This window comes from Drosophila mauritiana, chromosome 3L, assembly GCF_004382145.1.
Source record: "Drosophila mauritiana strain mau12 chromosome 3L, ASM438214v1, whole genome shotgun sequence".
Taxonomy (NCBI): Eukaryota; Metazoa; Arthropoda; class Insecta; order Diptera; family Drosophilidae; genus Drosophila; species Drosophila mauritiana.
The window spans coordinates 15,488,229-15,502,991 of NC_046669.1; the positions used below are offsets into that span (position 1 = coordinate 15,488,229).

Here is a 14,763-nt window from a genome sequence, read left to right on the forward strand (position 1 = left end):
GAAATTTATGTCAAATGCCAGGGAATATAAATTAATGCAGAAGTAAAATCTGCCTTTTCAGTTGCATTTCATTAAATAGAGCGAATTGTCCAGACTGGACGAGTGGAGCGACTTAATTAATAATTTATACGCTGCTTGTTAACACTTTTTTCCCCTACTTTTAGCTTATGCTTGTTTTTTGCAACATTTTCCGTGTTTGTTACTTCTTTTTTTTTATTTGTTGTTTTCTTTGGGGCAAAGCCCCAGGATATTTGAGCAGGACTCTCTGAAAAGGGGTTAAGTTTTTGAGCCAGACTCAGATAGACAAAGTGAATAATAAAGGTGCACATAAAGTGGAGCAGATTCGAGCAAAGTATGTGGTGCAGGATGAGAGAAACGCGAAATTTACAGGATTTGGTTTGTGGTTTCACATAAATAAACGAAGTTTCCTTAGTGCTGTAAAATCAGAGAATTTTTAACTCCCAAAGGCATCAAATGAAAAGTAATGAGGTATAATACTTTTTTGCTAGGTTTATAAAAATGCAGTTGTTAAAGTTAATACATAGCTATCTGAAATACGCTAGGACAAAATTTTATAGACTTCCAGATAGCCGGGGTTGCACGTAAATAAAATAAATAGTTACATACAGACAAAAAAAATAGCTTACAACATTTTTTAGATATTTATTACCATATACTATTGGTTTCTTTGATCTCATGAAAAAATAGTTACGACATAGAATGTTTTACATTTAAAGATACACTCGCTATGGAAATTTGCTTACTATTTTGTACTTGTTTTTCTTTCAAACATTTTCGAGCCTATCAAATTACTTTTAATAATTGCGGTTGATCCTGAATGCAATTTTGGAATCAAATTAGAGGAAACCCACAAAGTGTATCAATTTATTAGGCTTGCAAATCAACAACACAAAGCAGTTAATATTTAATTTTAGCAACTGCTAAGCAATTTAATCGGATAAAAACTATTCAGAAATTTATGCAACAAAGTGAGCATCGCATTTCGCGGTAGAGTGTGTGCTTTTATGTGGCTTCTAGCCGCATAAATTTATTAATGGCCGCTTTTGCCGGTATTTCAGTCAATTTTCTCCGCGGGGCCTATTGGAGTTTATAGTTCGTGGCGCGGATAAGCAAAAATCGCTCACTCACATACTGATGGATATTTATGGCGTTCGTGGCTGGGAAGCGGAAAAGCTTCAAAATACGTGCATGATTAAAATCCTCGGAGGAGCACACGGATATGCGGATATGGCCAGCGGACATGGCTCAATCAAGCCAGCCAAATAGCTCGGGGCATACCAAATTGGCTTTGTAGCTGTTTGAATTTGTTTATCCAACATTTATTTGGCCACATCTGCGGGGCAAAAGGAAACTGCAGTTGCGGGGATATCTATTGATTTTCCCATCGAATCTCTGGCTATTTTAATGCTCTTTTTTGCCATTGCCAAATATTTGAGCCTATTGTTTGTGTTTGTCTATTTGCAAAAATATTTATTCTGCATTTGCTTTCGTTTTGTTTTTGCCGCTAATTGCTGGCATGGGTTAAAGCAGATAGTACGAATTTGAAATTGGGGATTGGGGAATTGCTTCAATCTGAAAGTCATCAAAGGATATCTGGCTAAATTTCTTGGGAATTAAATGTTGTTGTCTTATCTTCAAGCCATTCAAATAAAATATCCAAGGGAATTTAAATTATTTCCAAATAATTTCTTGGCTCCTCAAGGGTTCAATTTAAAATGTATAGCGACTTTGTTAGATAAATAACTGATCTTTCCGTTTTAATTGCAACAACATATATTTTATTAAGTGTTTAGTGGTATCTTCTAGTCCCAAATGCTTAATTTAAAATTTAGAGGCCATTTTCACCCGACAGATCAGTTGCATATCTCTCGCAAACATTCGAAATGGTTATTCTAATTTGATTGCTCAGTGCAAATAATAAATTCTACAGGAGCACAAACATTTCCCCGTGCAGTCGGCAAATAGCAAAGTTAATTAGTTTTATGCACAACCTTTGTTTGCGCAAAAAACTAGCAGACTAACGGAAAGCAGAGGAAAATCTACGAAAAGTTTTCACATTTTCGTGCAAGGACATGCGTGACGTAGTTGGGTGACCCCTCAGTTTTCACACTTGCCACTTTCTCACACACATTCCCGCACTTCTTTATTTCGTTTTTTTTTTATTTTGGCCAATACTTGCACGAGTTGCTAGAAATTAAGAAAACGAACGAAAATATAATACGTATATGTGTAAAACACCCAAAGGACATTACTATGATTAGCATTTGAATAGTGCTGGGCGGAGTCCTTGCTGGTGATATTATTCATAAGAGGCGATTACTTTTAATGTCCAGGCAGGTCCTGCTGTGCCAGAATGCAACTATAATTAGATGGCCAATTATGGCGTTGAAAATTGAAATTTGCAGCGACTGCAGTCAATTTGCGATACAAGGAGCACCGCGGCTACGGTGGCGTATACGTAACCTGCACTAGTTCTCGTGGTCCTCTTAGTCACGCGTTCGCATCTCGAAATCCTGGCTCAGAGGCGCCAGGTAGCCATAAAAAAGCGTGTCATCCGAGCGATTATCCTTGCGTGTCCATGGATTAATTTTAAGGCTCAAAATGACGCACGATTCGGTCTAATGCATGCGGCTTTACCAAACGGATGTGTGGCCAAGGTAGCTAGTTAGTCCTCTGAGCAGAGTTGGGTCACCTAGTCTTTGTCCTGATTCCGAAACGGATAAAGACAAGCTATAGGAATGCAAATTTACCAGCAATTTAATGTACCTATTCCAACCGCAAAACATGGCACGATTTAATTAACCCGCTACGAACCACAATCTGCATTTCAGTTCTTTCGGAATTACGCTCCATTGCAAATCATGTTAGTAGGGTTCATTCTGATTGAATTTTAATTAAAAAACGCCAACGTGTACAACAAGGCGAAAAAAAACCAACACGTCAAACTGTTTGGTAATAAAGTCAACCGGTTCATTTGCCGTTTAAGGCAATTAAACTACAATGTTTATATCAATTAAATTGGTTTCCACGGGTGTCCGCTGCGGACTGGTCCATCGAAATGTTTACATAATAAAATAATTAAAAGTAATTGTGTTGCATTAAGCGATAATGGAAAAGCGATGGCTGAATTTTGCAGCACTGACATTATAAAATATTAAGAAGAACATATTTTAATGTCAAATCGAATTAAACGTTTGTATATAAAAACTATATTAAATGTTAGCAAGCTTTTAAAAATGTAGTACATTTCTTTTTCTAAAAAAATATAGTATAACTGGTTATTTTTTTGATTCTTTGAAGTTGAAGTGTACATTATCTTCTTCAAATAGTTCTTGATTTTCTAAAGAGGAAATATAAGTTGAAAAGCAGTACGTGGATTTTTACTTTGCCACATCAAAGTGGGAATAAGAATGAAGTCGGAAAATCTTTAAAATATTCCCAACTCACATACGAACACATATGTATTGCACTAACTTATTACCATACAGCATTTTCCTCGAACGCAGCAAAAATTGTTGCACAGCATGTGGCGAGGCAAATGGCTGGGGGGCAGAACGAGGACCCCGAGTTAGGATCCTTCGTACAGAGAGCATATTTGAGTTTCCTGCTGGCGAAGTCCTGCATAATAATCCAACACACACACATGCTCGTTGTGATACATACTTTACCTTACATTGAGGGGAATGTAAACGAAGATTGTTGTATTGAAAGCATGGCTTGGATTTCAACGCCCTGCAGATGACACGATGTCCCCATTTCCACCTTTACCGCCCTGAATGTTCAATGAGTTTGACTGCCGCCTGCTCCAGACATTTGCTGGCTTCTCTTGAGTTTGGGTTTTTTGATGACATATGTATAGCCCGCATCCAGGTGCAAAGATTAAAGGCACATTTATTACATTGAAGTCAATACGGTTCAAGTCATATTTCAATAAACGCCGCCATTCAACTTGTCAACGTGTCGCCTGCCAAAGTGGCTGTAAAATGCAACTCCCTTCGCTCAGTTTTTCAGCTTTTTTTCCCCATCATTGCCCGCATATTTTCCCGTGCACTCGAAACTTGTTTTTCCAACGCGAATTTCCTTTGCGACGACATAAAAATCGCACGAGGATTGGAAAGGGTAACGCATTTAAGCCGTGACATGTGATACCTGCCTGCCTTGTTATGTGACGGCCAAGGGTGAAAGTTTTGCATAATTTACGCTGAGCGCGAAATGTGAAAGTTTTGCATCGCCCCTCACCACCATTTCTTTTTCGGTTTTTTAGAAGGGCAAAGGACTTCGAGCCCGCCAAGTTAAAATATATGATCGATAGTCCAATTCAAAATTCATGAAACGGCTGAAGACACGAATATCATACTAAGAGTCTTGGAATAAAATATGTTTTATTTTTACGTCTTTACTATAAGAAATATTGTGTTTAAAGGTTTTTTTTAACTTAATTCAGAGCTATTTATTGTCTATTTAAATGTAAATAATACTTATGAGCAGAAAGTGAATCATTCTTTATAATGCCAGTATTTCAAGAGCAGTTCATTTGACTGAAAATGTTCAGAGAAATAATATTTTTCTATGAATGTCAAAAACCAATATAAAGCCGTCCCGGGTCAGCAGAAATATCAATCCTAGATTTGCATGTTTTGCTCATTTGAAGCTTTGAGACTGGACTCGGCCGTGCTGAAAAACTCATAGTGACAGTTCTATATCCGCCAACCATCGAGTCCAAAGCCCAGTATCGTTTTCATTTTGGTTCTAGCAAGAACGCAAAAAATATCGAGCAAATATATATATATTTATATATACATATATATGCAACAACGGCAGAAACAACAAATCAATTTCTGTTTGACCAAGCGCTCCACTGAGCTGGACATTGAGCTAACTGAAAGCGGCGGCGGCGGCAGGAGGAGATGAGGGCCAATCCAATGCACTCCACACCAAGTTACCACCACCACGTCCGAGCGTTCCTGATTTGGTTTATGCCCTTCTATGCTACCTGCAAATAAACTTGGATTCGTTTGAGCTCCGGCTCTGTTTTTAGTTCTGTTTCTGGCTCTCGATACTCGTTCTCGATTCTGCCCGTGGCACTGACACTGATTGCTTGTGAGCCATATGCCCGACTTGACTGCAGTCAAGACACGGCCATTATTCACTTGCACTCGCCACTTCAGTCGGCACTTGTGGCCCAAAGAAACTGGGAGGGCCAACATCGGGTTCTCGTCGCAACCTCACGGGTAATAGGCGACCAGCCGCAAAGGAAAGCGAATGGCATTTCAACCAAATTTTCTGCGCACACTGAGAGAATACAAAAGAAATACTTGATAAAGAATAATTAAATAAATATTTGCACATTCAAAAATAAAGTACATTATATATTTTATTTCCTAGTACAAGAATAGCTTATGTAACTTATAAGCACAATTGCAGTACATTAAAATATTCAATTATTCAAATTCAAATTATTCAAATATTCAAAAGGTCTAGTTTTCAATATAAGTTTCCCACACAGCTGGCTACACTTGACCAAGTTTTCTAGTCAATTTCTATTTAAAAAGATTTATTTTCTCTGTACCCAAATCCTTTGGGTAGTGGGTGCTGGTGGTGCGTTCGTAGGCTTGGCCACCGCGCCGCACCGGATGTCCTGGCATTTCCGCCATGCTAATACAGAGTCGCTATGAGTCAGCCATTGTTGGGCCATGTTTGCCTTCGAATGGCTCGTGCTTTTCTTAGTTTTCATTAGCATTTTCTTGCTGGTCTGTGGGGAAATATTGTCGTCAATTATGTTACATAATCAACAAAACAAAAATGTAGCAATTTCTTTTCGGTTTGCAGACTTTGACACGGTTCTTTGGGCTTTTCCCAGCAGATTAGTATTAATGATGTTAAGTTTGCACGCGCCCCGAACTAGGTTAACTTAATATTTGGGTTAATTTGGCTAATTTTTCTTACTTTTGCCACCAAAGCAAATGGATCAGGAAACTAGACCCGAATTACACAATTATTACTTTAGCAACGGATGTGAGCTGAAATTTGCGTTGCTTTCGCATCAAAAACTTTACCGAATCGAGGTTTTAGGTTAATTGTATTCCAAGAAAACAATATCACGTAGGCAGAAAAATGTTTCAACAAGTTTAAGCCTTATAAATGTATAAGAACTTAGTTTGAAATTATAACAAATGTATTAGTATGCAAATACGTAGCGGTTTTTTGTTCCTTTGCTAAAATACTTATTTTTGGGGCTTACTGGTATATGCAAATTAATTCTATTCCAAGAAAACAATATCACAAAGGCAAAAAAATGTTTCAACAAGTTTAAGCCTTCTAAATGTATAATAATTTATTTTGATTACTTGCTTTCTTACTTACATATTACAACCGAATAAGTTTGCAAATACTCAGCAATTCTTTGTTCCTTTGCTAAAATACCAAATAAATTTTATCACAAAGTATTTTTAAAATATTTTATCCAAGAGTTTTTAAACATTGTTTTGATCAAGTTGTTATGCTGTTTTCGGAGCTAATGAAGCAAAATTTATTACCAAGGCTTTATGGACATGAACACAGTTCGCGCATACTCGTTTTATGGCCAACAAAACAAAATAATGTGGCTGAAAGGCAGACAGAATCGGCTAATGTATGCAAGAGTGCGGCGGATGGAAAAACAAGAAAAAAATAGGGGATGTTAGGGATGTCGATGCTGTACATGGCCAAAAAGTTGGTGGCATCTCGGCTGGTACGTGGAATGGATTTTGTCTGCATTAAAATAACTTCTAGATAAAGCGAGGAAATTGCTTTTGAATACAAGCATGCAAATATATTTTTGATGGCAAATTGAGACATTTTCTATGGCACTTTTCAAGTCGTTAAGCTGCAAGGCGCAGACATGACGTATACGCAATTTTCCACACTGCTTGCCACCAGCATCGATCGCAGGAAAAGGAAACAGGCCGAGAACATTGGAAACGCGCTTAATTTGCTTATGGGTTGCTTAGCTGCCTCGATGTCTTGCCAACTGAACGAGTGCCAATTGAAGAGACTCCCACATAGCAGCTCATAAATCTATGTCCCAATTAGAATTGCAGAACTGAAGACAGACCATAAATCCGAATTTGGCATCGCAGAAATCAAAGTTTCCAAGCACGCACAGTTAAGAAAAGAGCGTCATATCGCAGTTATACTTTTGGCCAAATAAACCCACTCAATGTGCTGTGATATCTGGGTCATAGCATGAGTTATGGATTCTCCTCCACGTTCGTAAGCCGCTTAAAGAGTTGGGCAAACATATGCTGGTGCAAATAAAATGAAATGAAATCTCCCGTCTGGCGAGGTCCTTTTCCGTACGTAACCTTGGCTAAGTCCATTCGAACTTTTAGGCTGGCCACACGCACACATAAATAATTAAAATGACCTCATAATGTTTCGATTTTCTGGCTTTTCCCTGGCCACCATTCATTGTTTTCCCTGTTCTTGTCTGCCGAGTGGACTTTTTGGCGCTTTTTCGACTTTTTGCCGCAGTCATTAATGTAATGGTCTGCATTATTTGCGGACATTCAGAGTGCTAGTGTCCATCTCAGTCCTTCTATTTATATGTCTTCCTTTCGTACTCTGTTCTGCGACTTTAAACATTAATTTTAAATATAAGTGAATATTATGTTTTTAAATTACAGATCAGAATATAAGGTTTCAAAGCGTTTTCTATACCTTTGAATCTAATAATGAACGAATCCAGCCTTCATGATAGAAAAATCGTTGTGAAACTAGATCTAAGGCCAGGGTTCAACATATGGAGGTTTGCCTGTAGACTTTATTTTTGGGCTCCTGGCCTTCTGCTACGATATGCATGTACTCGTATGTTCCTTTTAGCATTTTATTGCTGGTCACTTTTATTTTTGGTTCTACCGCCGCTCAGCCTTCGATGCGAAGCTTTCCTTTTTGTGTATTTTTTTTTTTCCTTTTCAGTTTTTTGAGCTACCGCTTTTCTCAGCACTTTTTCCGCTTGGCATTCGAGCATTTGAGCATTCGATGGGCAGTCATTCATGACGTGGCCAGCATTGCTCCGGCCTAATCCTCCACTGCCGTTTTGCCTGCCAAATCGGCTGTGCCATCAAATTAAACGACAACTAAATTGGCGCACATTTTGCGCTATTTGGCAGGCTTTTGTCTGCTTTTCATGGTTTACATAAGCGCGCAGAAAAGCGGCCAACAAGAGGGCAAATAAAATGCTAGCAATGACAACGGCTGACATTGATTGGGCCAACGAAGGCCGTCGGGCGGACGCAAAGGCGGGTCTAATGACTGTAATAATAATAAGTAGCTGATAATTTGACACTAAGCCACGGGGTTGCATGTGTAATGCGATAGAACATAGCCGGAATTGTGTTCAGCCGATAATCAATTGGTTGAAAAGGTGAGCCGGGGGAAAATTATGTAAAGCATTCAGGTTCTATAGATCTACAATAGCTGTTATCCTTACTATACATGTATATTATTACTAATCTAGTTATGGCTTAAATAGATGACTGTCAAAAGTTTTTCAGCTGAGCGGTAAGCTTTGCTTATTTTGAAATTACCAATTAAGTTATTAGGAGCTATTCGGAGTCAGCTCCTTTGATTTTCTATAGGGCTTCCGTGGGTAATTGCATCCAAATGAAATCAGACCGACCCTAATTTCATTCTGCTTTCTGTGCATCAAATCACTGAAGTCCTGCCACGCCAGAATGGTGAAAGGAACCACATTCCCGGTACGAATCTCTTGATTTTCCCACACCAATTCACCCGACACTTTCGCATCTTTCACCTCGGGAAACGTCGAGTGCAATTTCCCGACTGACTTAATTAGTTGCTGTCACATTTTCTGGCAGCCTGTTCTTGGGCAAGACGAAAGCCCCGAAAAGCCCGCAGCCCACGAGCACTTGCAGCTCCCTCGGCGCACATGGAAAACTTTCAGAATAGATTAAATTTGTTCTGGCTGCGGTACCAAAGATGGGGGGATTCACCGCAGCAGCTTCCAGTCGCAGAAGAAAGCGCCGAATTGCAAGAAATGGCTAAATTGAGTGCACACAAAGGGCCGAAACGGGGGGCAGGGCGCAGCGAGAACGGGGCAGATAGTTGTTGCACAAGTGCAGTTTTCCTGCCCCTGCCGCTGCTGCTGTCCAAACATAAAAAGGATAACACATGCAGTAGCCACAGCAGGGCCAATAAGTTGTCAGATAGTCCTGCCAACAGGATGAGCCGTTTTTCCTGAGCCCAGCAGCTTTACGGCTAGTACTCAGTGTTGCCAAAATGTGATTGAAAAAGAAAAGAAGTTTAATTCAATAATATATTTCATATTTTAAAATTTACTTTTTTTTATGTTTAAATTTAAAAATATAAGGACAAAAACTTTTTTTTAGCAAAGTATGACATAAAGAAGAAATGTATCCCTTCTAAAATAAATCCAAAATTGTTGTTACATCTATGAAATCTACTGGCTCACAGATTCACTGGTATGACATTTTTTTGATTAACTCAAAGCAAATTCAGTAGCATCACCATAGACTATAAATTAGCCAAGTTGCCAGCTTTGGACGTGATGCTCGTCCAGTTATGACAACAAAAGGATGCGCCAACGCGAAAGCAGAAAGGATACACCGAGGGGCAGCAAAACAGAGCCAGCCTTGTGGAGCAAAGCTAGCTGGTGGTGCCTTCGGGCCATTCAATTGTCCGCTTGATCCCAGAAAAAGAGAAGCCAGTTGCCCCAGAATATCCTCTTATATGCCTGCTGGCCTTCCTTCTCTTTGCTGTGGATTTTCTATTTGGCCCGAACATTGCCTCCGCTTTTCCCCGGGCTCCATGTTTAATGTTCTTGGCTTTCGATTATACGATTCCTATAAACTGAAAATATTATAATTTTGACGCAAATTGCTTTCTTTAGGCAACTTTCCAACGATTCTCAGTATAATAACTCGAGCTACCAATTCGTTTACCCAAAAAATAGTATTTCCTGAAATTTCTGGCCACAATTAACAAGAATTTGGGGAAAAAATACAATTGAAACAAGGCAAAAAATGCAATTGGCCATGTTCCCAGGAAACATTGTGTTTTCATTGATGACCAGCGAAATACAACAAATAAATAGAAGCAGCTGGAAGACCCGGAAAATTTACAATCATTGAATGCAATTTATCATCCAGACATAATGCAATGGATGATTCTATTCAACACGAAATGAAAACCAAACACTGCAACGTCATTTCACCTGCGTGCATGATTATATGACCCCCAGTTCTCTCCTGGCACTTTTGTCAGGAAATTCAATTTGGCGCAACGCGGTTTTTCCGAAATGAGGAAAAATCGGCTCAACAGCTTTTTCGTTCTGCTTTGTAGGTTGATTGACTATCGGGGGGAATATGCGATAAATGATTGAAAAGGAAAATTTCTCTTCTCTTTCGTTTCCCGAAAAAGATAAAGAAGAAAAAATTAAGAATGATTACGAAACAATTTAATAGCTGTTGAGCATCGTTATACAGTTAAAGTATCTAAAAAAAGTTAGTTAATAAAACGAAATGCTGCGATCAGGGATAATAGAAAGGTATTTTTCTGTAATCTGCATCTCACGATGAAATACATATTTAAAAATAAGCAATAATAATTGAGGATCACTATGAACTTAAAGCTATATCCATCGATAAAGCGTGATTTATTTTATATAAACAGTTATTTATACAACTTAAACAACTTGCAAAGAAAGGTCAAAATAGAATACGTTTACGACTTAAAATAAGCTAGTGGCCACGAGGCGTATGTGTAACATTTACTGCACTCGCGGCTGACGTAAATTGCCATAATTACAGGTCGTCCCCGAAATGAAATAATATGTCCATCGTCTCCTGACCACAAAGGACACACTCCTTGCGGCCGAATGGCAGTGACTTACCTAATTGACGAAAGGATTTCCAGCGGCAGCGCGCAGTGTTGTTGTTGCTGCTCAGTCAGCTAGCTAGCGCCACCAAGCGGGCGACAGACGGACTAGCCGACAACGTTCATTTGGCCCTTTGGGCAATTGTTGTGGTTGTCGTTGTTGTAGACTACTGCTGTAGCTGTTGCTATTGCTGTTGGCCAACAATCTGGCAACGCCTTTCAGCCAGCTTACAATGTTGTGTTGTTTATACTGTTTTACCTATTTTGTTACGTTGTTTTTGCTGTTGCTGTAGTTGTTACTTTGCTTGTTGCAACTTATGTGCAATTGCCGCTGGCTGTGGCCTGAGCGAGTGAGCGAGAAAAGGTGAGTGAGCGAGAGAAGGCGAAGCGAAAGTTGCAAGGACACGCATCACATCGCCTGACGAACGACACACACACACACACACGAACACCGGGCTTCGCACTCACACACTCGCGTAGAGCCGACAAGGTACGACACTTTGAAATGTATATTTCTTTTTTTTACGCTTTCGTCGTTTTTCTTTTGATTTTGCACTAGTGTTGGGGCGTTAGGTCCTTTGAAACCGCCCCTCGAACAACAAAAACAACAGCTTCTGGCCTCACACCCCCGGTTTTATTACACTTTTTATTTTATTTCGCCTTATTCTGGCCAACTTTTGACGCTTTATGCTTGGCCATGTGATTTGCTTTATTTCTCTCTCTCTCTCTGCCTGTTTTTTACGTTTCCTCCTTTGTGTGTTTTGTTCCCACATTCGCAATCGTCTTTTACGATTGTTTTGTTTACTTTGACGTCCTAACTGCCCTGCAATGTATGCTAAAGTTTTTCGATTTTCCGTTTGTACCTTCACTCTGCTGCTGCTCATTTGGCGCCACTTTTTGGCCAAACAAACAACTTTTGTATTTCCTTTGAGTAACTGATGGTCGAGCAGCTTATGTAAGTGGCAGCAATTTGCCAAGCAGTTAGCGGCAAAAGCTGCAAGGAACACTTGCCTTGAGGTGGAAACTTATGGAAAGTGATGTAGAGTCGGCGGGGCCCAGATAAAAAGTCGGTGGGAGCGACAGTCAGCGTCTTGGGGGAAAATTTATAATGGGATCTGGTAGAGTTGAAGAGGTCGAGCGTAGCTGAAGTTTTTAAAGTAAGCTAAAGTCTGAGCAGAACGGCAGAAAGTTCGTAGATCTGATTTCAACTTTGGATTTGGCTTATTGGTGAAGCATTGGCGAAAATAAAATAAATTGACCAAGTAGAACCAAATTGTAAAACCATTGCTTGAAAAAAATAAGAATAGCAATAACAAGTTTTACAATAAAAATAAAACTTGAGATCTGAAATAAGCTTAAACTGTTTACTGTTTAAAAGAGAGCTAAGCTAATTGAACTGTATACTGTATTTTAATGAAGGATATCAAACTCAATGTAAATACAGCTTAACAAAAAGAAAGAACTCATTTTAGTAGCTTATATTTAAAAAAGACTAGATAATACTGAAAGCTACTCGTTACCTTTTTCAACACTACGTCTAGATTTCTAGATTTCTACGTCTATATATTTTTCCAGAGCTCCTCATACCAAAATCATTATTCTATTATTCATTTGGATTCAACTCAGCCACCTTAAGCAGTCCATACACCCTATATTTGTACACTTGCCTGTTCCCAGCGATTCATTAATAAATAATTTCTAGCACTTCCTATACTGACATATATTTTACATACCCCTTGAATTTGAATGCGAATAAACAGCACAGTCTGTAAAAATCGTGTTTGTCTTCTGCCTCAATGAACTTTTTTTATTTATTTACACACTATATTATTGCCAGGCGTATTTGCGTGAAAATAGTGCGCTTAAATAAAATGATATACAAGAAAATAACCCGTTTGGCAGTGGACTCAATTGGCATTGCACCTATAAGTAATTGCGGCAAAATGTTTGCCAATTCGAATATATATAGTAGCGTTTACGATGCAGTTTTTGAAATTTTACTAACGAAATGGCCATAAGGAAAAAGGTAGCCCATTTGCATGTAACGAAGAGATCGTAAATAACCTCTGTCTTGGCCTTATCATCCATTTATTTCGCATCATCTGCGGCAGACAATGTAATAAAAGGGGAAAATTTGTTCGCACGCTCCGAGGAAAGATGTTAAAAATAAACCGAAGCAGTGCAAAGAGAAATGCAAAAATGCGAAGCAGCGGACCAAAGCAAAACCTAGAAAATATACCATGTGTCTGGGTGATGGTTCGGCATTTAACAAGCCAAATTGTGTAATTTAATTGTATTTTTTTTGTTAAAACAAATTCAACCGCTCGTCGCTACACAAATGCCGAAATGCTGAGTATATTTCGGTGTTTTTCATCTCATTACTGTGAGGTGGCGGTCAGACAAATGCCTTTGTTTCAATGTCTGTCCTTAACACAGCATTGGAATGCCGGGAATTTCGCCGAAAACGACATTTTTGTCTAGCAGCCAACACGCCCCGAAATATGCAACATGTCGCCCGGTCCCGCCATCCCTCCCCTTCAATCCGTACCCACTTTTCTTCTTTTGTGGCGGTGGCTGAACCCAGGAGCACGCAATGTGGCAAGGACGAGGACATTGCACTTTTCAAAAAAGATAGTTTCAAAATCGGCCAGTTTTTTTCAAAGAAATTCTTTTCTGTTTTCTAGATATAATTTTAAATAAATTTATTTAAAGTATATGGCAATGAAAATATACTTTACATACTGTAATTTATTGTTATTCAAATTCAATGCTATTTTAATTTTTATAAGCGTTCAGTCACAAATGTGTTTTCCTTGTTTGATTTTCTAAAGTATTTCGCTTTAAATAAATTTAACTTTGTCAATTTTTCCTGAAAAGGATCTAAACTTAAAGAAAGGTAAACTTAAAGCTTGGCTTGTTTCAAAAATACCAAATTATCCTTAGAGTGTAGGTCACATACTGGCTGACGCATAAGGCTCGTTTTGGCTAATGATTGACTTACTGGCTGAATGACGGACGTAGTGACGAACTGACTGACTTATGAACGAACTGACTGACTGACTGACTGACTGCCTGACTGACTGAGGGAATGACTAACCAGCGTGTGTGACTTTTCCCAGTTGTGTGTGGTCTTTCGGCGACTTTGCGTGTAGTTCGTAATTTAAGTAATGTGGGTCGCCGCCTGAAAGCTGAGCCCTGCGTATCCTTGTTGTTGTTGCTAACGCGATTTTCCTTCCAACGAAACACGCGCCGCGGTTCCGTTACGTTGGCATTAGCCGTTGGCTGTTGGCTGTTGGCCATAACTTTACCGTTACCAGTGCTCTCAGCGTTGGCATATATAGAGAGACCTGCGGTTATAGCAGCCTAATTGTCATTGAAGGCAACCCACCCAAGACATAAATTCAATTTCTTTCTGTTCGATGTGACAAGTCGTGAGGAGATACCCCCTTTTTCGCCCACTTGCCACCCCCAAATGCACCGCCATCGCCCCTACCCCCCACCCCCCCTGCGTGTGGTTGTATTTGTTATTATTTTTTGATAGCCACCTTTTCGTGTGTTGCTTTCTCGCGATGTCGTCGCCGCCGCCAAGAAAAGGGGTTCCCCTTTTCTCGCCCCTTTTCTTGGTTCCTTTTGCGCTTTCTTGACTTGCTCTTTTGGCTCGACTGTCGCCGTCTCTGTCTCGGAGTCTATTTCCATCTCTGTCTCTATGCACTGGCTGCACCTTGACACTAATATTGTGCAAAGTAAAATAAACTTAAAAAAAAGACACAAAAACCAGAAAAAAGGAAAGCAAGTGCAACTAAAAATAGTCGGAGACCGCTAAAAGCGAATTGATTGGCGGTTGAG

General features: G+C 39.4%; 1 protein-coding gene across 30 annotated transcripts in view; it reads right to left on the minus strand.

Moving 5' to 3' along the window:
* LOC117140423 (glutamate-gated chloride channel) overlaps positions 1 to 14,763 on the minus strand; it is a 50,100-nt gene that overhangs the window by 33,739 nt on the left and 1,598 nt on the right. For 29 of the 30 annotated variants that reach the window (XM_033303327.1, XM_033303335.1, XM_033303334.1 and 26 more), the window contains exon 2: positions 10,934 to 11,259. The gene's annotated coding sequence lies outside the window, so the exon portion shown is untranslated. Of the gene's footprint in view, positions 1 to 10,933; positions 11,260 to 11,385; positions 11,474 to 14,763 lie in introns of those variants that run through there. The other variant, XM_033303315.1, reaches the window with a different exon arrangement.